Here is a 25,852-nt window from a genome sequence, read left to right as displayed (position 1 = left end):
ATCTTCTATTCCTCCTACCAGTCCATCCCCCACAGTTATTACCTTTTTATACCCCTAGCCCCTCCCTCTTAGATTGTAAGCTCCAGGGAGCAGGGCCTTCTAACCCTCTTGTGTTGAACTGTATTGTTGCTGTATTGTCTCCCGTTATATTGTAAAGTGCTCAGCAAACTGTTGGCGCTATATAAATCCTGTATAATAATAAAAATAATAATTTGTGTAAGATTTCTGTGCATGAAGGTAAAAATCCTTCTGCATGTAGCAGCCCCCTCAGCCCCCCATAACACTTACCTGAGCCCTCTCTCGATCCAGCGATGTCCATGATAGCTTTGGTTCTCCGGGGACCCTCACTCCTGATTGACTCCTGATCACAGCCAATGAGCCAATTAGGAGAGGGAGGGGGTGGGGCTGAGCAGTGGCTCTGTGTGTGAATGCACACACAGAGCCAAGGCTTGGGAGTGCACCAGCTCGGGTGCCCACATAGCAAGCTGCTTGCTGTGGGGTCACCCGACAGACAGGAAGGGGCCAGGAGTGCCAGTGGGGGGACTTGAGAAGAGGAGGATCCAAAATGCAAAACCACTACACAGGGCAGGTAATTATGACATGTTTGTAATTAAAAAAAAAAAAAACAAGACTTTAGTATCACTTTACATTTTAATTAAATATTTCTGTTAAAGAATGGTATATTGTTCTATAGCCAGCAATGGCTATCAACAGGGGAAGGGAAGACTGGGCAGAGGGGGGCAGTGTAAGACGTGTTGTTATTTTTTTCTTCTTCACTCACCCTTCTTTTCTATTGTTTAGGGTTTGAGGCACTTTCCCCTGCAGGTTAGTTGGTGGTAGGGGTGAACATCACAACCTTCATAATACTGATGTGCATGTTTGATTATAGCTGTTTTTACCATATTGTCACACAGCTCATCTTTCTCATTCTCCAAGCAGATGAACGCTTATAGAACTTCCATGTACACCATTCCTTTCTTTTTAGTTAATAGAGTATATTAATTTATACAAGTGAATACCAGCTGTTCACCCTAGGCTAAAATTATTAGTGAGTATTCACAGGGCAGCACAGTGGCTAAATGGTTAGCACTTCCGCCTGGCAGTACTCGGGTCGTTGGTTCAAATCCCAGCCATGGCACCACCTGCCTGGAGTTTGCATGTTCTCCCTGTGCCTGCATGGGTTTCCTCTGGGTATTCCAGTTTCCTCCTACACTCTAAAGACATGCTGGTAGGTGAATTGGATCCTGTCTAAATTGGCCCTAGTATGTGTACTGTATGTATGATTGTGAGTTAGGGACCTTAGATTGTACACCCCTTGAGGGTTAGGGACTGATGTGAATGTACAATATATATGTAAAGTGCTGCACAAATTGACAGTGCTATATAAGTACCTGAAATAATAATAATATAGTTTTTGGTCTTATATGGTTTATGAAACGATACGATTTGTCCCTTGGATTGTAGCTATGAACGTAAGCTTTTTGCATTTCTGTATATCTTTTTAAACTTTAATAAATGAAAAAATCATTGGTTTGTGTTCCAGAATGGAAACATTTCTCCAACTAATGTTCAGACCTCTATCAAAGCGAGAAACACAGAGAAGCAGTGACAGCTGCTCAGCAATATATACCTCACTGCTCCCTATCCACTTAACACTTTTGTTTTACATTTAAAAATCAGTATTTCTTGCTAGAAAATTACTTAGAACCTGTAAACATTATATATTCATTTTAAGCAGAGGGCCTAGAGCAGGGGTGTCCAAACTTTTTTCAAAGAGGGCCAGATTGGATGAAGTGAACATGGTGGAGGGCCGAACATTTTTCCGAACATTCTTTGAACCACTACAATTAAATGCAAATAAATTATTTTATGCCAAGTTAATTGCAAACGACATACTTTTCATTTCATAACATTAAGATCAACTGACAGCTGAGTTTTCACAATGTATTGAAAATAAATGTAAAAAAAACTTACCTGCACTAATGTGAAGGGTGAAAAAGGTAGCTGGAGCTGAAGTCTCTGCTCGGCAGCCGGGAGGGGAAGAGAAACACACTTCACGCTGGAAGCCCGGCCCTGACGTCACCGCCCGCTGTCGCTCCCAGCACGGCGCAGTCACGCATGCGCACTGCTCTCAAGCAGAAGACTGTCTGCCACAGAAGGGAGGGCCGTGCGACAGCCGCATTTACACAGACCAGGGAGAACGCGCCGCAGTCAGGCATGCGCACTGCCCTCTGCTCTCAAGCAGAAGACTGTCTGCCATAGAAGGGAGGGCCGTGGGAGGGCCACATTACACAGAGCAGGGAGGGCTGTTGGAGGGCCGTATTAAACCGATCCACGGGCCGTAAATGGCCCGCGGGCCGGACTTTGGACATGCCTGGCCTAGAGAATAAAATAGTGGGTTTTGCAATTTTTTGTCACATGGTATATGCGCAGTGGTTTTTCAAAGTAGATTTTCTTGTGAAAAAATACACTTTCATGAATTTAAATGCACACAAACACACTATAATACCCAATGTTTGGTAAAAAATAATATATGATGTTATGCCAAGTAAACATACCAAATATGTCACATATAAAAATTGCACATACTTGTGGAATGGCGCCAAACTACAGTATATTGAAATCTCTACAGGCAACGATTTATAAGTCTTTACAGGTTACCGGTTTAGAGTTGCAGAGGAGGTCTGGAGCTAGAATTTTTGCTCTCACTTTGACGTTCGCGGCAATACCTCATATGTGTGGAGCGATCACTGTTTATGTATGTGTGCAGGATCAATGTGTGCATTCACCTTTCCATGTGAGTACGGGGGCACTTTAAAAGAAATTTTTTTTTATTTATTTTATTTTTACACTGTTTCTTTAAATTATTTTTTATCACATTTATAGCTGTTACAAGGAATCTATGACAACAATAGGCAGTGACAAGTACTCTTTATTGAGAGATCTGGGGTTTATTAAACCCCAGACCTCTCCTCTGCCCTAAAAGCATTTGATCAAACCGAGATCTGTGTGATCAAATGCTTTTAAGATTTAAAAATGGTGCTACGTACTACCCCGAAAACAAGCAGTGATGACAGTACCCGTCGCTTCCGGTTTCATATGCCACAGAGCTCATCAGAGACTGTCTGGTCCATCGTGGACTCTATAGTAAGCTGGTGGAATCACCAGCTTCAGTCCCAGGATCTCCGGTAGGACGGAGGCTGAAAATAAACAATAGCAGGATCAAGCCTGCAGCAACAAGCATCATCCCGATATAACACTTGAAACCCATAATGCAAATGTGTCTTCAAGTGGTTATTCAGACCTATGATCACAGTCCCTGAACGAGGGAAGACTTAAAGCACCAACCTTCATTGTTTTTTTGAGATGTGACCAAATGATGAGAGCTGTAAAGGAAGCTGATGCGGGAAGATGTGATAAGAAATGCCACAAAAAAAACCTTTTCTTTTAGGAACACTAACCTTCACCATGCAGAAGAATAACTGCAGCCATACTTTGTTTGGCCCACAAGAGTCTAACCCTGCTATGTGTTTTCCTCAAGGCCAAAGGGTCCCAGACTTCCACTCGCTGTCAGCAGCTCTGGATTCCCTGTGATTGGCAGCACTAGATTATAGCCACTACCATGGAATTGGTGTATTTTTTTAAAGGATGGAACCCATGTTCAGGCACAATCACCGATGCTTGTTTACTCTGTTATACCCACCCTGCTGTACAAGTATGTAGATATAGAAAGTCAAAAAGCAGAAGCCTTTTTTTAAAGTAAATTATTCAAAGCATTGAAACCAAAGGGTCAGCATGACAGCCAAGTCAACTAGCATATTTAGTGGGAGAGGTCAGCGCAGGATTGCTTTAAGCTGGGCCAGGTATCGATATAAGAGGATGATAAATGAATACATAATACATTACCTATTGACAGCCACAATGGGACTAATTTTACCCCTACTGACACCAATGATGAGCCCTATTTTACACTCACTGATGCTAACAATGGGACTTATTTTACTCCTAGTGACAAAAAGGAGAACAGAGGGGCCCCTGAGAACAAATCCTCTCGGAACGAGGTTATCCCTGTTACATATTATTATTTTTATACATTATTTATATAGCGCCTACAGTTTGCTCAGCGCTTTACGAAATGAAGACAGACTTTACAGTTACAACACAATCTGGTACAAAAGGAATCAGAGGGCCCTGCTCGTTAGACCTTACAATCTAAGAGGAAGGGTCAAGTGATACAAAAGGGGATGAGCTGATGGAGAAAGTAAAAACATGGTGCATTAGTTAGAAGCAGGATAGGCTTCTTTAAAGAGGAGGGTTTTCAGGGATCGTCTAAAGGTGGATAGATTAGAAGACAGTCGGACAGATTGGCGTAGGGAGTTCCATAGGATGGGAGAAGCTCGGGAGAAGTCTTGGAGGCAAGCATGGGAGGAGGTGACACGGGAACTAGAGAGCAGGAGGTCTTTGGAGGACCAAAGAGAGCAGTATGGTTGGTATTTTGAGACCAGGTTAGTGATGTAGCTGGGGTCCAAGATGTGGATATTTTCCTGGTTTTATTGCTATACGCCATCTTACATCCTGGATTTTTACCACTATGCATGGGTGGCGAGTGCATATTCATTTAGATATGGCCCTCTTGACTTGTTTACAAGTGTGGCTTTTTTAAGTTAGACAGCGCTGCCCTATAAGGAACCCCTTTATTTTCACATCTATCATAACAAGTTGTCATGAGAATAATCATAATGTAAAAATGTGAATATAGCTTATTGAAGCACTCAAGCCATCCAAATGGTAGCTGGACATCTTCTAGAAACTGGGAAAATAAGCTTTCATAAACCAGACCACATTCACACAGCAATCTTCACCATAGTTTTGAACAATTCTCAATAATAAGCATCACTTCTAATGAAAAGATAAATTCCCTTTAAGAGCCATTTTTGGATACCTATAATCTATAACTGTCATGTCCGCAGAGGACGAGATGTGGAGAGTTCATGTGTTGGGTATTTTGTTTACAGAAGTCTTTCAGAAGTTTGCTATTTGCCAAGTAATGTACAATTCACAAATAATGACTGTAATTTCAGAGGTCTGTGTACAGTTTCTTGCTCTTGTAAGAATTTATTTTAAACTGGCTTATTATAGCGGGTCTGAGAATTCCACACTCGGGGCTAGAACTAAAGATGCCACAGTTATGCACAGTTGAAGCTGTACTTAACTCTTTTAAATGGCACTCCTAGGGGCTTATTTATTGAAATGGTACCATGTGCGCGATAATCGCCGCTGTACCTCCTCTCAGCCAGTCAGAGGCTGTCACTTGTCTCTAAGCATACAAAGACGGCGTTCGCTTCTGACTGATTACTGTACAATTTAGCAGGTTTCTGCATTCTGTTCCTAAATTGGACCTTGAATAAATGTAAAAATGCTGTTGATATTGGGAAGGTTTCTTTTCATTCCCCGATGGCCATTGTCAATGGGACAGGACAAAAGGGAAATCTACCCCATTGAGGTAGATCTACTCAAGCGGTAACACAGACCGAAGTGATGAAGAAACTAATGACACTTCCACACCATGAGTCCAAAATAACAGTCTTTTAATTTATAGGCTTGATAACATATGTGGGTGGGTGCAGTGGGATACAGCCACAGTAAAGACACAGAGTCCGGTTGTAGATAAACTAGAATGTATTGCAGAAAATGCCAACTACAAACAACCAAAGCGGGAGAGCACTGCTAAGCATACGACTCGCAGTTCAGAGTAGAGAGGCAGCGGGCAAAGCACCGACAGTGTCTGTCTTCAAAGGGCAGATTGCAGCCTGGCAGGTCCGGCCCCAAAAGGGAGGCTACAGTACAGGATTGTGAGTCCCTAGCCTGTCCCTACTCACCAGGAACCTTTTCCTGCTGCTAGCACTTTCCCTGACAGGTGCGTGCTCTTTCCCTATCCTAACCATTTAGCCAAATGCAGGCCAAAACCTTGGAGCAGGGACTGATGAAGCATCTGCTGACTCAAAGATGGCCACCAGAGGTCACCTGGATGCAGCATAGCCAACTGGAATGCTGCCTCTGGAAATCAGAAAACAACAAAAAACGACTTTCTCCTGACTTCCTCTCCAGGCTGTGATACCGCTCGGGTCAGGAACCACCTACAGCAGAGAAAGCAGACCATTCTACACATAGAATAAAACAGCCAACACATTTTGGGAGTTACAAACAGACCCCCTTCATAATTGAAGTTTACTGGTTTCCCCATGTTTTGACAGATCATCTAATGCTAGCAGATGACAGTTCTTTCTAAACACAAAGAAACCAGTAATATTGATGAAGGAAAGGCTGTTTGTAACCCCATCCTTCCTATGAATTAAAAGACTATTATTTTGAACTGTAAGGGCTTGTTTACAATAACATTTGGGACACAGTAAAACGCCACTACCCCCTTTAGCTGCAATGGCAGTGGCTGGGTGTCTATATGCCTTGGCCACAATGCTTTGATTGCAGCCATGGCAAGAATTGTACCCACTGTAATCTTCAGTGGGAGTACCATCTGCCAAACACGACTCATTCAAGTGAATGGGGCCTCTATGCAAGCACCTTGTAACCACGTGCAATGCAAGAAGGTAAGTGAGGAGGTGATACAAACCCTCCTCAATGCCTGTCAAATGCTCTCTGAAGAACAATCCAAATGTGGACCAAAGCAAGTGTGAACAAGCCCTTAGGGCTCTTTCCCACAGGTGCTGAATTCTAGAGCAGCTTGTAATATACCTTACTACACCTAGAGTGTTAATAAGCATTTTGGATGTGTTGCATAGGTATTCAAGTCATCTCAGGAAATACTCCTCCTGACTCCCTGGGATCATTTTTTAAAATGTTTTTACAGGCCTAAAGTGGGAAATGATTAGTTTTGAGACTCAGCAACTATGCCTTAAACATTCTGTAAAAGCAATAGGTGTATTTCCAATGTGTTCACAACATGCTTTTGGTACATTTCAGTGAATGGATGTAGTTTCAAAGCTTCAATGCCTCGGCAATTCGGCAGGCAACATTATTTTTGACTCTGCAATGCTACCACTGCAGTGTCTGCATGTGCTCCCTATTTTAACAATTTTGCCTGGTGTTGGTAGGTGGTCAGGAAATGGTATAAACTCAGTCTAAACTGCCTATTTTCAACACCTGTGTGAAAGATCCCTATAACCATTTGTGTGGCCCCATCTTTTTCATTGTAGGATTCCACCCAGGGCCCCCTGGTAGGGAGGAGTTGCCAACTTGAGTATTTGATCTCAATTAATGAGATGCAGGTAATTGATATTGGTCTACAATTACACAAGATTCAGTGCAGCTCCATTAACCAGATGAATTTAACTGATATTATTATTATACAGGATATATATAGCGCCAACAGTTTGCTCAGCACTTTGCAATATAACGGGAGACAATACAACAACGATACAGTTCAATACAAGAGGGTTAGAAGGTCCCTGCTCCTTGGAGCTTACAATCTAAGAGGGAGGATATTGGCAAATAATAATACAAGACCCAGAGCTTCATATCCAAACCTTTAGCCTTGGTTTACACTGAATGAGATATTGAAATCGCACTACTTCACTTGACTTAGCACAATTTTAAAGCCGCGGGTCAGAGTGATTTCATGTGCAACTCACCTGACATCTGTGCTACTTCATGCACAGATGTCTATGCAAATCACACATGAAATCTCAAAAAATCTCAGAGTTGCACCGATTTGAATGGTTCCTTAGGCACAAATAGGGTACAACTTGTAATGCGATTTGGAACTATCAAATCTCATGAAAAGTCGCACCAGTGTGAACATCGACTTAGAGATGAAAATCTGACAGAGGTTCAAAACCATACCCACCCTAATCAAATATATAAAAAAAATGTTCTGTATTGATTTCTGTTTTAGGGTGTACTAGAAAAAAACACATGGCAGTTGTTTATGATACACAATGCTATAGCAGTAAGGATTTCTATTTACTTAAAGCAAAACTGTCACAGCATAAAAATATTCTCGAACCATCCCCTCCATGCTTTCCTCCAGTCCTCCATACTTTCCTTTGTAATGGCAATTTTGGGCCTATAACAATTTTCACCTTCATGAACATTATTGTGAACTTTTGATAGGTGTTTAAGTCGCAGTTCTAAGGAAATTCCAGGAATTGGACATTTTGAGAACTGCTCCACTTCAAAAGACTCAATTGAGGTGAGGGGGAAGGAAGGCAGCTGGGAATTCCTGTTTTTTTTTAACTAAACTTACCAGTGTTCTGAGCCCACCCATTGGAGGTTAAGATATGTGGAAAGGTGTGAATTTACTTGGGTGGGTGAATCTAGGGGTAGTCTCTTGCAAAGAGTATGTAACACCAAAGCAAAACCCTCAACGTCTTTTTTGTCCCTTGCCTCTTTGGAAGCCCAGTCACCAGTATGTCTCTGTACCGTATTATTCTATGTTTCTTTTCTGTAACTTTCTTTCCTGTAGTTATCTCTTTGTATTGGTAACATTCTGTATTTGCATTGTAATATTACTACTTTTAAAGTTATACTGGCTACATTATATTTTGTTATATTTGATTAATAGCAAGCTTCTTTTCTGTGTAAATAAATTAGATCTTAATTTTTTGCACAGTTGTTATCATTTGGTATTAACTTTATTAGTATTAGCCACATCTGGATTGGCTAAATTCATGTATAGACAAAAGGTTGTAATTACTTATTACATTTATAATCTTAGATAGAACCAAGTGAATACGTGTGGTGGTAAAACCGCCAAAACACCTTTTCTGCCATTTCTCCAACCCAATTGCAGCTCTGCTAATATCAAGCCACGTTCCTTCCAATAATGCCAACTAAGTGGCCAAATGCAAGGCTCCAGCATTGTCGCATAGGGGTTTGGGTAGCAGGTTTGAATACCATTCACTCACAGTTGCCGAGGACTTTGTGTGGGCAGCAGTGAATACCCTAGCTGTAGGCAGGGGGGAGCATGGAGATAATAATAGGTATAGACACTAGAAGGTGCTTAGAGCGGGGTGTGGAGGTGGGTTGGGATTTTTTTTGTTGTTACAGGTCAGATGTGCCAATGTAGATGGACAAAATCTTGTTTTGATACTGAAACTTTAACAGAAAGAAAATTAAACAAAATGAGTTGAAAACATTTCCTGTGAATTATAGTGGAAGAACAGCTAGAGAGAAAAGACAATTATAGGTTATTGTAGGAGACCTCTCGCCTCTCTCTCTGCTGCAGAAGATGTTATTTGGTTGAACATCAAGAGGACCTGACCTACCTGCTCCACTCACGCTCTCTGGGCTATGCATTAACCAAGCCGCTGAACCTAATCTATAATAAAGATAATATTTTTTGTTTATAGAGCGTTGACATGTTTACAACCAGTGTGACCTCTGACCTGTTGAGCTTACAATCTAATCTTTCTAATGTCTGAGGTTCATGGAGGGTAATATGTACTGCTTAGTTATCTCACAAAAGTGGAAGATATTAATACAATCTGGTTTCTTCTAAAGAAAGAAAAGCACATCACATTTTAGAGAGAAAATATCAATTTTCTTCTCTGAAATGTGATGTGTATTTTTTTTTTTAGGTACTAATGTAATGTAAAAGAGATTAGCTGCGATTTAAACATGTTTCCAGTTTTTATTTATATGATTCGCAACTGGTGTCCTAGTGGTGTAAATGATTTTGGATACAGTGAAAGACAGACAACTACATGAATACCAAGTCTACAGATATTTAGGGGTCAATTCACACCATGCTCATTCATTGCAGTGACAATGAGCATTATGTCATAGGGAGCATTTACATGTTACTTGTGCTTAAAGTGTTTTTTTAGTTTTTTTATTAACCATTTCAATACCGGGCAATTTTACACCTTCCTGCCCAGGCCAGTTTTCACGTTTCAGCGCTCTCACACTTTGAATGACAATTGCGCGGTCATACAACATTGTACCCAAACTAAAATTTTATCATTTTCTTCACACAACTAGAGCTTTCTTTTGGGTTTTTATTTTTTGCTAAATTACCAAAAAAAGACCAAAAATTTTGAAAAAAAACACATTTTTCTTTGTTTCTGTTATAAAAGTTTACAAATAAATAATTGTTCTTCATAAATTTAGGCCGAGATGTATTCTGCTACATGTCTTTGGTGAAAATAACCCAAATAAGGGTGTATTTTTTAGTTTGTAGGAAAGTTATAGAGTTCACAAACTATGGTATAGATCTGAAAATTGATCAATCCTGAAGTACTGACAGCCAATCTAATTTCTTGAGGTCCAAGAATGTCAGAACAGTACAGATATCCCCCAAATGACCCCTTTTTGCAGAGTAGACAGTCCAACATACTTCATAAGAAGAATGGCGAGTTTTTTGAAGTTGTATTTTTTTTGTCATAATTTTTCAGAAAATGAAAAAATTTAAAAAAGTTTCACTATTTTTTTTTTTACATACTGTCACCAGTGCAGTACAGCATCATCATATAACTGGCATGGCGGTGAACAGGGACACTGACTGGTGACAGTATGAAAAAAAAATATATATATTTTTTTTTTTTTTAATTTTTTTTTAATTTTTTATTCATTTTTTTTTTTTAAGATTTTTTTTTCATATTTTACTATGACCAAAGTAGTACAATGTTACCATAGTAACATTGTACTACTTTGGGAAAGTGATCAGTATTTTTTTTTTTTACACAATTTGCTTATAGCAAAGAATTACTTTGCTATAAGCAAGCATTTACCTGAATGACATCGATTCATTCAGGTTTTTTTTTTTTTGTGCTTAGCTGTGATTTGGCCACAGCTAATCACATGACATGTGTATGTGACGTGCTGTGACCATTCACAACTAGACACAAGTATACAATGGATGGCATGAATGAAGCCATCCATTGTATAGAACTGTCATGTGACCTGCTGTGATTGGTCACAGCAGGTCACATGGTACAGGCAACAGGGGCCAGTACTCAGATCTGTCATCGGCCGTGTCCGAGGACACGGCCGGTGATAGATCGCGCCGCTGCGCGGCTCTGCAACCGCGCAAACTGCACATGTGCGGGAGGACGCCAAATGGCGTACACCCCGGAAAGCTAATGCATTTTTGCGGCCACCAAACGGCTATAGGCCAGGCGGGTAATGGTTAAATAACAAACATGTCTATACTTACCTGCTCTGTGCAGTGGTTTTGCACAGAGCAGCCCAGATCCTCCTCTTCTCAGGTTCTCCCTCCTGTTGGGTACCCCTGTAGCAATCAGCTTGCTATGGGGGCACCTAAGCAGGTGCACTCCCACATCGCAGCTCTGCTTGTCCATTCACATACAGAGCCGCAGTTTGGCCCCACCCCTCCCTCTCCTGATTGACTCACTGGCTGTGATTGACCGCAATGGGAGCCAATGGCTCCCACTGCTGCCTCAGCCAATCAAGGAATGAGAGTCCCTGGAGAACCAAGGCTCTTGTGGACATCGCTGGATCAGGATGGGGCTCAAGTAAGTATTATGGGGGCTGCTACACACAGAAGGTTTTTACCCTTATGCATAGAATGCATGAAAGTAAAAAACCTTGAGTCTTTAGAACCACTGTAAATGTATGTTTTGTCTTGAATTGCTCCTGAGAAATAGCAGTGCACCTCCTGGGAAATGCGTGGTATGTACCTACAGCCTTACAGGTGTATTTCTGCAGCGTGAGATCTAAGGCACTGCTGCCTGTGACTGTTGGTATCAGGAAAAATGTAGTGATTTTTAGTGTGATGTCAATAATATGCTGCTCACTGTTCTCCTTGCTGGAGGCTCGGACATGAGGAGGCAAAACCCTACCACTACCAAGATGGCTGCCTCCACACAGAGACTCTGTATAGAAAAAAACATGATAAGCCAGTAATGGGAATCGATCAGCACCACAGGCTATACTGCTAACCAGTCCTTTGCCCTCTGTTTGCATTTTCTGGGCACATCTTCCAGTGTTTAGTTCCTCTTTAATGGGCATTCATTTGAATGGCCAGCCAACACACTGCAATGGACCTAAAATCACACTTGTGATAATTTTGGTAATGAAGCACACGGAACCTTCTTACTGTGCATTGCAGTGGGCTGTGATGCAAGAGCATTTTGATGCCATTCAAAATTAACATATGTTGCGTTGCAGCAGCGCACAAAGTGGCATTGCAACATACCGGTACACCAGCATGGTACTACAACACACTGGTGTGAACAAAACCTTATGCTAGGATCACACCTATGTAGTTTGCATTTGATCCATTTCTGCTTTGTGTTGCATTTTTGCACCTGCGTTTTTGACGCATCTTTGATGCATTTTGCAGGGGGAAGGTTTCTTGTTGCTTTAAAACACAAAATGCAACCAAAATGCGGCAAAAGTGCACTACATGCTTTTCTGTAGAATTTCCATTGAAGTCTATAGAACCAAAAACAACTTTTTGCATTCAAAAAAGTCCCTGACCCTTTCCAAATAAAGCACCGGGTGAAAACGCGGAGACGTGAACGTGTCCCATAGGAAATCATGTTAAATGGACTGTTGTGCATTTCTGCAAAACTCTGCGGAAAACACTTAGGTTTGAACCTAGGGTAAGAGTCTATAACAGAAGCATACCCTTTATTCATGCTGATGATTGTTTCATGTCTGTAATGTAACTTCCCTTTTTTGGGCATTGTTATATAAGATTAAACTGAAAATAAAATTGCCAAAAAAAAGAATTATTTGATACAACTAACTTAACTGTAAATTATATTGTATGTGTATTGGTGCAAGTGCTTGGTTATTTTGGCACATGCTACCGGATAATAATAGAATCTGTTGCATATAACTTTTACTTTGGCATGGTTGGCACAACAACACTTAGAACTTGTATGACATTACGGAAAACGTCCTGATATTTACATAAAAAAATTGTGCAATTTCCTTTTTTAATCCTCATTTTTTTTTTTCTCTAAATTTCAACTTTCACTACATTTCTGAAATCTAAGACTGTAACTCAGAATGACTGCAGATCCTGGAAGCGCCGGACTGATTATGTCCACCCTGGCTGTGATGCAAACCGCTTTACTTTAATCTTATAATCAACTGTAGCTTTGATTTACCCACTCCTTATTTTGTTCCTGATTCTTCAACTGTCTTAGGACACTGCTTAACAAAAAAAAAGATCTTACAAAGGCTTACAAAAGATTAATAATGCTTAAGGGATATCTGTACTTGTAAAACACATTCTTTTTTTATATCAAGAGATACCAATCAACTTTGCAAATAATTTTCCTCTGCATATCTTTCCTCGTGATTTGAGAGCCGTCATCAGGGCAGTATAAAAATTACTTTGATGATTTCTATACTGCACTACACTCATGTAATCACTACAGAACCAGATCACCAACTGCAGGAAAAGACAGCTCCTGCAAATATCCCATTTTATTCCAGAAAGTGAAATATGGAATGCAAAATGCATCTAGAGGAATCCTTAATGCCTTCCATTTTCTCAGCATTAATCTGCAGCCCAGTATAGTACTGTAAGCACTATAAAGTGTAGAGTGCATACAGGCTGAATGTATGTAAAGTAATATTTACATTGGCCTGACCTTGAGATAACTATTTGAAAAACACATGCAAAAAAAGGCAGACCCATATGGAAGAAAAATATATTTGAAATATATTTTAAAAATATTCTTCCCAAATATATTGACTTATATTTGAAATGTTACAATTTTGGCCATATTCAATATATTTCAAAATATGGTTCAATAAATATATATATATATATATACTGCATGTTGAAATGCGTTTTTATTACAAAATATACAAAAAATATGTTTTAAAATACATTTCAAATATACTGTATGTCTTTAAAAATACAAATCTACATTTTTGGAATGCATTTACAAATATATGTAAAATTATATGTTAAAATTACTTTTTCAAAAATCTGAAGAATATATTTGCATATATTTTGTAATAAAAACACATTTCAACATGCAGTGTATATATACATATTTATTTATTGAAATATATTTGGAAATATATTGAATATGGCCAGAACTGTAGCATTTCAAATATATGTCAATATATTTTGGAAGAATATTTTAAAATATATTTCAAATATATGTTTCTTCCATGTGGGTAGCAAGGCTAGTTTCACACTTATTCGCGTGCGGGAATGTGTGTAAATCGCACACATTCCCACATCTGCAGGCTAAACATGCTGCTTTTTAGCAGATGCAAGGGAGTGTCATTATTTCCAAATAGCACCCAACACATCTGAAAATGCAGAGCATTGTTTGGATGCATGAAACTACAAGATGCAAAAGCACCATGCAGTTTCCATACAGCTGTGATTTTGAAAAGGTGCAAGGACCTTTTTCCTGCAAATGAATAGGATGCATTGCCCCTGCAAATACAGTACACACAAGCCGCATACATGTGAACCTAGTCTGAAAGGTAGTTGCTGGTCCCTGGATATATTTAAAGAGTTAAATTATTTCAATGTCTCAATGGGCATTTGTTTTTGTATTGCTATAAGTCTATTGAAATGGAAAACCCACTTGAAGCAGGTCTAATGTAGTCATAAGGAGGTCAAGTGAATGTTAAATGCACCTGACAATGAATTCTGAATGGTCCTAGGGGTGTCTCAAACTGATGTCATCCAGTGCCGAATTTATAAGGGCTAAAAGGGACAACTGCTCTGGGCCCCCTTGACAGAAGCACCCCCCTATACAAAAATACTATAAAACAATATTTAAAAAAATAGAAAACAGTAAAAAATATATAATAAAATATTTTAAAATACAGTATATAGTTAATTTAAAAAATTACTAAAAAATGACCTTCTTCTGTTAGGAAGTAATACTTTGCCTGCTATTACCTGTAAAAGTTTTTACTCTGGACTCATATAATGTATAGTTTTTAAAAACAAATTTTGGCAGCTCAAATTAACCTCACATATAGTGCTTACACTCTTAAGGAAGATGGCCTATGACTGCGTGTGTGTGCGTGCATATGTGACCTCAGAATAATGTTGTGTCATGCATTTTGAAAATGTGTGACTGTCATTGAGAATGTAAACCAACTCTGGTTATGAGGGGCACCCTGAACCTGAAGTGCCCTTGGGCCCCCCAAAGACTAAATATGGCTCTGATGCCATCGGCACAAGTCTTAAAGTCTGCCAACACTTTGAATTCTTCTTTATAAGTTTTAGTTGATGTAATTTTGTAAATCAATTATTCCACTACCCCGAGCAATTCAAAGTAAATATGCCTATATAATGAAAAAAAACATTGTCAACTTTCAATGAAAGTCAAACTGTGTGTCAAAATCAGTAGAGCCAGAGCTATAGGCAGCTGAAGTTTCTGTACATACAGATCTTGACTTTTTCTACAAACGTCAAGCTAACCCCTCTTATTTCTGACTCCTAAAGCCTAATATTGCGAGAATGAGACTTGGTAGTTCGAAGATGCAAAGCCAAGCTTTTACAGAAAACCTTTACATACTGTACATCCTGTTTTGTTTTTTGTTGTTTCTTTTTTTTACTGTTGTGTTGATTCCTACACACATTTTTCTGTTGATTGCAGAATTTAGAATGTCCTGCTGTATTATGGTGAAATATTGGTATCTCCACAGTCAAATCCCTCCAAAAGAGCATACACAACTCAAGTAATCAAGACTCCTCTACAGCTATGCAGGATTTAAAGAGACATCTAATAATCCCTCAGTTATTTAAAGAAATACTTACACCCCTCACTGTGTGGTGATTGTGATTATAGTTTAAAATGTTTCACTATCATCAAATCTGTTGACCCCCCTGACTTTTCCATGAATGAATTCTAGAGCAGACAGTTCCCTCTCTTCTCTCTAAGACAGAAGCCACCAACTATTGACTCCAAATCCACATAAAGCTCTGTTACCTTTGATGTTGTTGAAGCCTCCTCTCAGCTGGGGTTTATTAACCATTTGGGTAAGTCTTTGCCATATTTGACTCAGCATCAGACAACCTCCACCATGACCACCGAATGAGGTGGAATGGTAAAGCTGAACACCTGTCGGCATTACCATTTATCAGGTTAAAGGCTAGCTACTGCCTTGTCCTTGTCAAAATACTATCACCAGAAATAAAGCCAGCAGGACATCAATATTCAGCAGCAAACAAAAATAGTTTTCATGCATTTGCAGCAACTTGTGGTAGTCAAAATTGGGTACTATAAATATTCAAATACTGGTACTTGTTAAAATGGTCATGCTATAGCATTAAAAGGCCAAATTGTCTCTGGCATAAACGTAAAAATCTGCATCTTGACAGCTGTAAGATAAAGACCATAAAGTAGATACCTAGAGGTCACTCTTAGTCTGGCCATGTCTGGTAACATGTCTGCCATGTTTGCAATGACTTGGGGATGGAGAGAAAAATGGTGAAATGAATATGTGATCAGGATACGGTCATTAAAAGTGACAATAAACTCTGGTTGTAAAATGGTTTACAATGGGTTTAAAAATGTAATTATTATTTTAAAGTACAGTATGTATTCTGATTGATAAGTTCACATTTTGGTAAAAAAAATGTTAAATGCACTTTTTTTACAGGTAAAAAAGATGTGCATTTTTTTTTTTTTTTGCCACGAGCCTGTAAAGCATTGCACTAGCGATCAGTAGATGGCTGGTGCCATGCAGGTTTCCTGCAGATCTGTCAGTATACTCACCAGCCAGTTTCTTAGGTACATTTTGCTAGTACTGAGTTGGACCACCTTTTGCCTTCAGAACTGCCTTAATTCTTTGTGGCATAGATTCACCAAGGCGTTGGAAAAATTTTGATCCATAGTGATATAAGTTACTGTTACCTTTCTATCATCTCAAATCAGTCTGCCCATTCTCCTCTGACCTCTGACATCAACAAGTCATTTTTGTCCACACAACTGCCGCTCACTGAATATTGTTTTGGACTATTCTCTATAAACCCTAGAGATGGTTGTGCATGAAAATCCCAGCAGATCAGCAGTTTTTGAAATACTCAGACCAGACACTGGCACCACCAACCATGCCAAGTCACTTAAATCCCCGTTCTTCCCTATTCTGATGCTTGGTTTGAATTTCAGCAAGTCATCTTCACCACGTCTACATGCCTAAATGCATCAGACCAGCCCGTCTAGCACCAACAACCATGCCACATTCAAAGTCACTTAAATCTTCTTTTTTCCCAATTCTGATGCTCAGGTTTAACTTCAGCAAGTTGTCTTCACCACGAGTTGCTGCCATGTGATTGGCTGATTAGCAATTTGTGTTCCCAAGCAATTGAACAGGTGTACCTAATAAAGTGGCAGGTGAGTGTAAATCTGCTTGCCCATACAGGATGTACAAACAAGCAGATATACTGATAGGAAGATTCAATTAAATACCACGGCGCTGTAGTTCATTGAGAACTACAAGCCAACAGCCACTAAGGCTGTCGGGACTTGTAGTTTCTCATTCACAGAGGAGTGACATGACCGGCTGGGTGGCTGGGCGAAGACCCACATGACCATGTTTTTTTTTTACTTGTCAGCTGGGGGGGGGGGGAGAAGGTCTCCTGCTAGCTGTCAAAGCGGGGGATCAGCTGGGAATGGGGGCCAGTGCTTTCATGACATGTTGCACACTGAATATGGGCTTAATATATAACATGTTATGAAAGGTGAACTCATCCTTTAACTCAAAAAAGTACCTTCTATTACTCTCATCCGCCTCCAAATTCCTTTTTTTTTTTGGCTGCTGTCCCCTGTCTTCCTGTTAGAGGGAAGCTACATTCTTTCTCCATAATGTGATAGTGGAAAACCCTGATACTCCTGCGCTTAGGGATAGACTCTATGTCAGGGACCACACAACGGAAATCTTGAAATATGCATGACTTGCTGCCCTCAAAGAACCCGGGAGTCCAAAAGTACTAGTAGAGAAAAGCAAAAGAGAGGGCGCACCAGCCTTGTGCATTACCCTTAAAAATATGTTTATTAAATACAGAGCGGTCCCTTATGATGTGCCTTGCATTTATGTACTTTTGTGAGTAGAATACCCTTTTTTATATTTAATAAACATATTTTTAAAGGTAATGCACAAGGCCGGTGCGCCCTCTGTTTTGTTTTTCTCTACTAGTTCTTTTTCCATAGTCTGACTGAATGGAGGAATATAGCCACCCTCTCTTGTTCACTAACGAGATGGACTAGAGATTGTGGCCTACGGACTATGGATTTGCAGCATGCATAGAGCAGTGCACGTGACTGCACTGACATGAACTAATGTGTACTGCTCATTCCAAATAAATAGATGTGAGGGGAACAAATGGAAGAGGTTCAGGATGTCACTGAGAACTTTACAAAGAGACAGAAAAACACAGTAAGAAACAATTTCATGAAAAATAGATTACAGGGCAATTATTTAGTGAATATGTATGGATTAAGTCTGGAGAATAAGGATACTGTTTTGTGTCATTTCAAGCATTCTTAAAGCAGAACTCCAGACAAAATGTTTATTTTCCCATGTAGTGGAGCTGTGCCCGCACTGCAGGGGTTAACTGCTTGTTTTGTCCAAGGGCACAAGGAAAAGCTACACTTACCCTGTCCTCTGGAAAACAGCACTCCCCCACATCCAGCAGTGGACTGTTCCTGCCGTCCTCAAGTCCGGAGCCAGTCTATGGGTGTGATGAGGTCAGGAACAGTCCATTCACAATACTGCTAGCGTGCGAGCCAGAAGGAGCATCAGGGACCGGTCTTGTGCCCGGAGGATCAGTGGATTAGGTAAGTATATCTCCACTTTCCAACCCCCTAGACAAAAACAAGCATTTAACTCATGCAGCATGGGTACAGCCCCACTGAATGGGAAAATAAAATTTTGTATGGAATTCTTCTTTAAAGTGGTATTAAACCCAATACCAAAAATGTAATATATTGCTGCTTAACAATCATTAGATGTGGTGGCTGCATTAGTTGTCTTTCTCTGCTTTATTCTCGCTGTTTTCACCTGGGGATTTGGCCAGTAGGTTGTTGAGTTCCTACACTCTGAATGAAGGAGCAACAGAGACACTTTTGGACAGCAGCAGTGTCAGACTGGGAGGAGGGTAGTTCTAGATGCTTTTGCAGATTTAGATACACTAAAGAAATTGAATCCAAACTCCAGATCACACTTCATAAACAGTTACGACAACAGTTTTTTTTTTCTTTTAAGAAAAATTTTTTACATAAACAAATGCTAATCATTGTAAGCACCCCTTTCAGTGTTAAATGGTTTGTCTCCAGGCTCTAACTGCTACATCAGCAGGAAGGCTTGTTATGTTGAAAAACAACAGACTTACTGGCTAGATCACCATGTGGAAAAGAGAAAGAGAGGAAGGAAGGAAGAAAGGAAGAAAGAAAGAAAGAAAGAAAGAAAGAAAGAAAGAAAGAAAGAAAGAAAGAAAGAAAGAAAGAAAGAAAGAAAGAAAGAAAGAAAGAAAGAAAGAAAGAGAAAAAAATAATAATGCAGCCATCACACCTAAGAATTGATAAGTTGCAATATTATAAATGTTTGCTTTTGGTTTTTCTACCAGTTTAACAAGTAGCCAAATTGTGTTGTGGTTTGCTGCTGTGCAGCTGTCATCATTCACAACTCCATACTAGCCCAACGATGGGGCCATAGTTCAGAAGAGGGCTAAGTGTTCCATGCACTAGGTCCCCTACAGGTTTCCAAACTGATTTACACATTATGAAGTTACTTCTTTATAATACTTACATAGTCTTAACAAGCAGTAAAATAGATTTGAAAAAAGACATCCCTGACCTGTCTTGCTGCTTTTATTGTGAAATCAACTAAAGTAGGGTTTCAATCAGTTTCTAACAGATCAGAAACACCGGTTGTGTGTTCAAATTAGAAGACTGATAGGCCTGTTAAAATTCTGCTTCCATAGAACGTAAAGGAGAAACAAGCTGTGATTTGAGTGCCTCTGTTGTGAGCTTTGAAAATTATTTTCTCCACATTGCCCATACCTACAGAGTTAAATATGGACGTGTTTTAAAGTAATTTCACTGCTTCTTCGGAACTATAAATACTTTATTGTTCATAATCTGGGCTAAGGTTCACATTAAAGCTAAACTCTAGGGAGACACAAAATATACAAATTAATGCAGCACCATATTCATTAAATTCATTGCCTAATTAAGGCAACTACCTGCATTTGACTTGGTATCAGCCTCTTGCAGTCCCTGTACAGCAGAGCTCAGGGTGGAAGAGGAAGACATATCACAAAGAGCAAGCTGACCGGAGGAGAAAGCAAAATAACAGAGGGATGAGCTTATCACTGTGCTGCTTCTTCTTTCACTGTCCAGTCACACGCTGGGGATGGGTACAGCATAGCCAGGGCTCAGAGGAAGTAGGTGTAATGATGCTGGTCATTATTCAATCTCATAGACTGAGGACATTTTGTGGAACAGAAAAACTGTGGAGGAAATCTCCCAATTACAGCTGTGTATAGCAGCAAAAGCCACTTGTTTGTTTAATCTTTTAATGGGCAATTTTTTTAACTGGAGTTATGCTTTAAGCATTTGGGTCAGCATTTGGATATACTTTAAGAATAGCAGCACATTTTTTTTTTTTGCTCTACTTTTTTTTAAATCAAACTCATTGTTCTCAGTTGGACAGATCTTGAAAGTAAGATTTGATGAAGGTTAAAAACATCCATTCTGGAGCAAAGCATGCAAGTGGATGATGATATCCTATACAAAGACTTCTATAAATCAAACTACAATCAGCAAGAATCCAGTTAAACTCCAGATTAATTGGTTTCATTACTGTAATGACTACAGTATCTTTTTTGAGAGTGCAAGATTTATGGGACTTTTATATAGAAAATATGAGCTGAAAAATTAGGGAGAAAGAGATGTGTTTCAAAGTTCCATAGAGTTTAAAGTGAACCTGTACTTCACCTAAGAAGGACAATGCAACAGGTCACATGAAGTATATCTAAAGCCAAAAGTTTTCTTTTTAGTTTTTCTTTTTAGTTTTGGATGGAGTAAGGGAAGGGGAACCAGTTTTATCTTTTCTTGCCATGTGAGATTTTTTCGAGAGATTTACCTTTACTTCCTGTCCCATAGATACAATAGAAAACAAGAAGGAATTTCTCCAATAGGGGAGATCCTTTATTAGAGGGCTGTCAATGCAACAAATGTCGCCTATGAGGATGACAATTCTGGATTCTCCCTTACTTTCAGTTCTGATGACAATGGTTACTAGGATAAATCAAGAGGGTGAACCCTCTCTTCTAGTGACCATTGTCAGCAGGACTGAAAGTGAAGAAAATGTTTTAGCTGTCACTGAAAAAAAAAAGATCGGCACTGTTCTAATGTTTGTTCTCCTTAAAACTTGTTATAAGCAATACCTGACAAATCCTTCTCTTCAAACATCTCAACACCAATTTGATACTTCTGACTTTTCTCCCTGGGAAGTCACTTACTCCCGAGCTTTTCATTTCATTCAGCTCGCTAGGATGAATGGAAATAACAAATTGATAGTGTGTACACAGCATTAAAGTAACAATCATCTTGTCTTGTAAAAACAACAGTTTTAAGCTGATCATACATGTATTAAAATTCATCTGGTTCAGCAAGGACTGACCAAATTTAAATTCATGAATGGACAGGGAGGTTGTACAGAAGTCGATCTACCAATAACTCAGTGGGAAGGTTGAACAGAAAAAAAAATATTCTATGGGCGGCCACTTACTTTAATGAATTAAATGAGATCTTTTGCTCTGCTACAAAAGCAGAAGTGTGAAAAAAAATGGTGTAAAATAAAAATATATACCAATTAATCTGATGATAATGACACATGATAACTTACCACTCTGAAATAGAACTGGGTTATGTTTGACTTTCTAAATCCTCATTAACAAAGATGACTGCTCAAAAATATAAATAATTAGAAAATACAAAAACCCTTTATTTTTAATTTTTTTTCCATTTTTCTTTATTTTACTACTGTAGAACCAAAAATGTGACAGTTCACTAGAGCCTGTCTTCCCATTAGGCATTCAGTGCCATTGTGCTGGAAATGGACATCATACTGTGACATAAAAAAAACTAAATGTAGAGAAGGGTAACCATGGCAACTTTGCAACCTGCTGGCTTCTAAAAAATTTTGTGATATTTTTATATGGTACTTGAATTTTTATTAGGTGCAACTACTTAAAAATGGACCAAAGATGACCACAGTGTTCTGAGGATTACTGGAATACCATGGTATTGTATAAGTACATCTCATATCGTTCAGTTCTGCAAACAGTACAATATTTGTAATTCTAATTTTGCCATTTGCTGATTTTAAATCTTAGGTATTAAAGATGTGAGTAAGATATTTTATATAACATGTATTTTTAACCCCGCAACATCCTTTGTGAAAACTTGTAACTCAGTACAAGATAGTTTTCCCTGTCATTCACATCTGTTGCAATTAAAGATTTTTAATTCTTAACAACAAATCAGCAGTTTTTGGATCAGGGGGTAAATTCAAATTAGGGGGTCTAAACACATGCCTGTCTCTTTTTGATCAGTGCAGACTGCAGACAGGTAGAACATATATAAAGCAATTTTTACAATGGGCTTGTGGCCATTGAGAGTAAACGCAGATGCAGGTGGTTATAGGTGCAATATTGTTTAGTGTCACTGGATATTTTAAACAAGCTAATATGTTTTAAATGTACAAGAAGTGTGTATCAATGGGAAATTGTTGTAGTGAACCAGTCTACTTCACTCATTATGTCAGCCACCTAGTAATCTGGGAACCTCACGTCTTGGCTTTTTGTAATTCCCAAATACATCCACTATGGGTTCCCTGCTGCTTCCTTTTTCTAACAGCCCCTAGTCAAAGTGGAGGTTACACAGACAAGCTTTAGAAGGGTGAACCACATGTGTCAGGAGCTCTCTGTAATCTGACTGTATTGAGATGCACATGATTAAAAAAAAAGGGGAACAAAGGTGGTTCTCGCTTGACACTGCCGCCATTGTACAGTGAAAACAAGCCATTCTATGATTGAAGCAGGGTAGACTTGATACAAGAGGAACAAATGAGAGGGCACACCAGCCTTGTGCATTACCATAAAATGATTAATTATACAGTATTGAAAAGAATTCAAATATACTTGCAAAAGTAAGCACAATCAGGCACATCAATAAAATCCTGTCCAATCCAATAGCAAAACCCAAAGGATGACCATCAGCTAGCAGTGAGGCTTACGCATTTCAAGGGCAGAACCCTCTACCATCAGAGGGTAGACTTGATGTCATCTGCCCCCTCCTCTCCACCTTGTCCAATTAGAGGATGCCTTGTTTCTTTTTAAAAAAAGGCATTCTCTATATGGTGGCAGTACCAAGCAAGAAACCCCCTGTGCTGATAGTAAAGAGAGGAAGCCGCTTGAGGAGTAGGTGCAAGATGATTGTGGCTACCACTGTATATAGCATGGGCAACTACAGTGGTCTTCAGCATCCCAAAGATGAACCCCCCATGCTGGACCAATGTAAGTTGGCAACAACCATGATTCTCTGGAGTTCTGCTTTAAGTGTGTGTAGAAACATTTTATTTTTTAGATTTAGATAGAGAAGGGAAAGGTTGAAACTCAATCATTTTATCTTTTATGTGTCTCATTTGAGACAATTTTCTTTACTTCTTGTCCCATAAATGCAACAGAAAGTGAAAGGAATTTTCTCTCAAGTGAAGGGGAATTCCCCTCTAAGACAGTTGTCCCATTGGGGGCATTCCTCCCACTTCCTGTGCTAATGACAACTCTAAAATTTTGGATTTCCCATCACTTTCCGTCCCACTGACAATGTCACCATGCAAAAAGAGAAGACGAATATACCCATCGGGGCCACAGACAGCAATATATGCTTAACAGGTGTTCTATACCTTCCCTACTTTATCCAAAACTATATAAAGGTGTTCAGAGATACACTTTAGGGTAAACAGGGCGCATTTTCTGACTCTAGCAAAACTGCAGTGCTTGCTGGACAGTAAGAGATGTTTCATTGTTTCCTGGAATTGCTCTTTAAAACAAGTGCATGCTATGTTGCTATTCTGTACATTTACTAATTATCTTTGTAGTTAACATTCTGGTGATTTCGTTTAAGTTCCTGTTGTATTAGCAGTGTTAATGCAGCTGTTGATTAAGACACAGCTGACTCTCCATTATATAGCGTGTAAGCATGCCCTAAAATCTGCGTGACTCACTTTCCTACCATCCTTCATCCTCTGATCGGGTCGTATTCATCACCAGCCACGCTAGGGACCAGCTATTGCCCTCAGCTCCCCTTGACCTCTCCTTGTGAGGTGGGATGAAGTCCATTTTTCAGCAGCTTGGCCGGAGATAAATGACTCTCAGAGGGGGGATATGGGGAGGAATATGTATTAACCTCATCAGCTCCAGATAGGATTGTAATAATGCAGGAATCAGGCCTTGGTCATCACAGAGATAAAACAGGAATAGTCCATTCCTTTTCTGATTTTTAGTGTATGTGTCTATTTTAACAGTGTGTCTTGTTCCTTTCCTGCATATTAATTAGGATTACATCCAGGATATAGGAAAAATCTGTTTATTCTTTTTGAACTTCAGAGTGAACATGGACCTTTTTTTCCAGAAGGACACACCACCCAAAACTGATACTCCTGTTAAAGTGGACACTAGTGAGATGAGTCATAGACTGGCTTCTTAGGGGCTTATCTGTTTATCTGCAGAGCACCAAGCGCATAACCCTGCACTGCAAGACAGAGAAAGGATGGTATGTATGTACACGTATAGCTCATTCTCTCAGGGAGTTCAAATGTAGTGATCGTACTGAGCTGACAAATAGAAATCACTAACTTTGCTTGGAAGGTGCTGTGAAGGCATGTGACCTCTTTCATGAGTACAGATACCCCTAACTACAGACCCCCACCACCACAGACACCTCTCAGTACAGACACCCACCTCCAACACAGGCACCCCTCAATACAGACCCCACCACCACAGACATCTCTCAGTACAGACACCCACCTCCACCACAGACACCCCTCAATACAGACCCCACCACCACTACAGACATCTCTCACTACAGACACCCACTTCCAACACAGACACCCCTCAATACAGACTCCACCACCACAGAAACCTCTCAGTACAGACACCCACCTCCACCACAGACACCCCTCAATACAGACCCCACCACTACCACAGACACCTCTCAGTACAGACACCCACCTCCACCACAGACACCCCTCAATACAGACCCCACCACTACCAAAGACACCTCTCAGTACAGACACCCACCTCCAACACAGACACCCCTCAATACAGACCCCACCACCACACACATCTCTCAGTACAGACACCCACTTCCACCACAGGCACCCCTCAATACATACCCCACCACCACCACAGACACCTCTCAGTACAGACACCCACCTCCAACACAGACACCTCTCACTACAGACATCCCTCACGACCACGGACACCCCCCACCACATACACCCTCCAGTACAGTGCCCACCACTACCACTGACACCCCTTAGTACAGATCCCACCACCACCACAGACGCCTCTCAGTACAGACACCCCCCATCACAACAGACCCACTCAGTACAGACACCCCCCACCACCACAGACACCCCTTAGTACAGATCCCCACCACATACACTCTCCAGTACAGTGCTCACCACTACCACTGACACCCCTCAGTACAGACATCCCCCCCACCACAGACACCGCTCAGTACAGACCCCATACACCAACACAGACACCCCTCAGTACAGACCCCAACACCACCACAGACACCCCTCAGTACAGACTCCACCACCACCACAGATACCCCTCAGTACAGACTTCACCACCACCACC

The 25,852-nt window shown here is 40.0% G+C and overlaps 1 protein-coding gene and 1 long non-coding RNA gene across 7 annotated transcripts in view; one reads left to right on the top strand and one right to left on the bottom strand.

Moving 5' to 3' along the window:
* The window catches only part of SGCD (sarcoglycan delta), a 1,017,926-nt gene that overhangs the window by 712,485 nt on the left and 279,589 nt on the right, over positions 1-25,852 (bottom strand). For 2 of the 6 annotated variants that reach the window (XM_089682837.1, XM_089682836.1), the window contains exon 3: positions 21,368-21,470. The exons of the other annotated variants lie outside the window; for them this stretch is intronic. The gene's annotated coding sequence lies outside the window, so the exon portion shown is untranslated. The remainder of the gene's footprint in view (positions 1-21,367; positions 21,471-25,852) is intronic. 6 annotated transcript variants of the gene reach the window in all.
* LOC149458028 (uncharacterized) overlaps positions 1-25,852 on the top strand; it is a 91,552-nt gene that overhangs the window by 15,432 nt on the left and 50,268 nt on the right. The gene's annotated exons all lie outside the window — the stretch shown is intronic.

Source organism: Staurois parvus, unplaced genomic scaffold (assembly GCF_062004578.1).
Source record: "Staurois parvus isolate SC_StPar_1 unplaced genomic scaffold, SC_StPar_1.0 ptg000298l, whole genome shotgun sequence".
NCBI lineage: Eukaryota > Metazoa > Chordata > Amphibia > Anura > Ranidae > Staurois > Staurois parvus.
The sequence above is the reverse complement of the archived record's forward strand: the minus strand, read 5'-3'. Positions and strand labels throughout refer to the sequence as shown.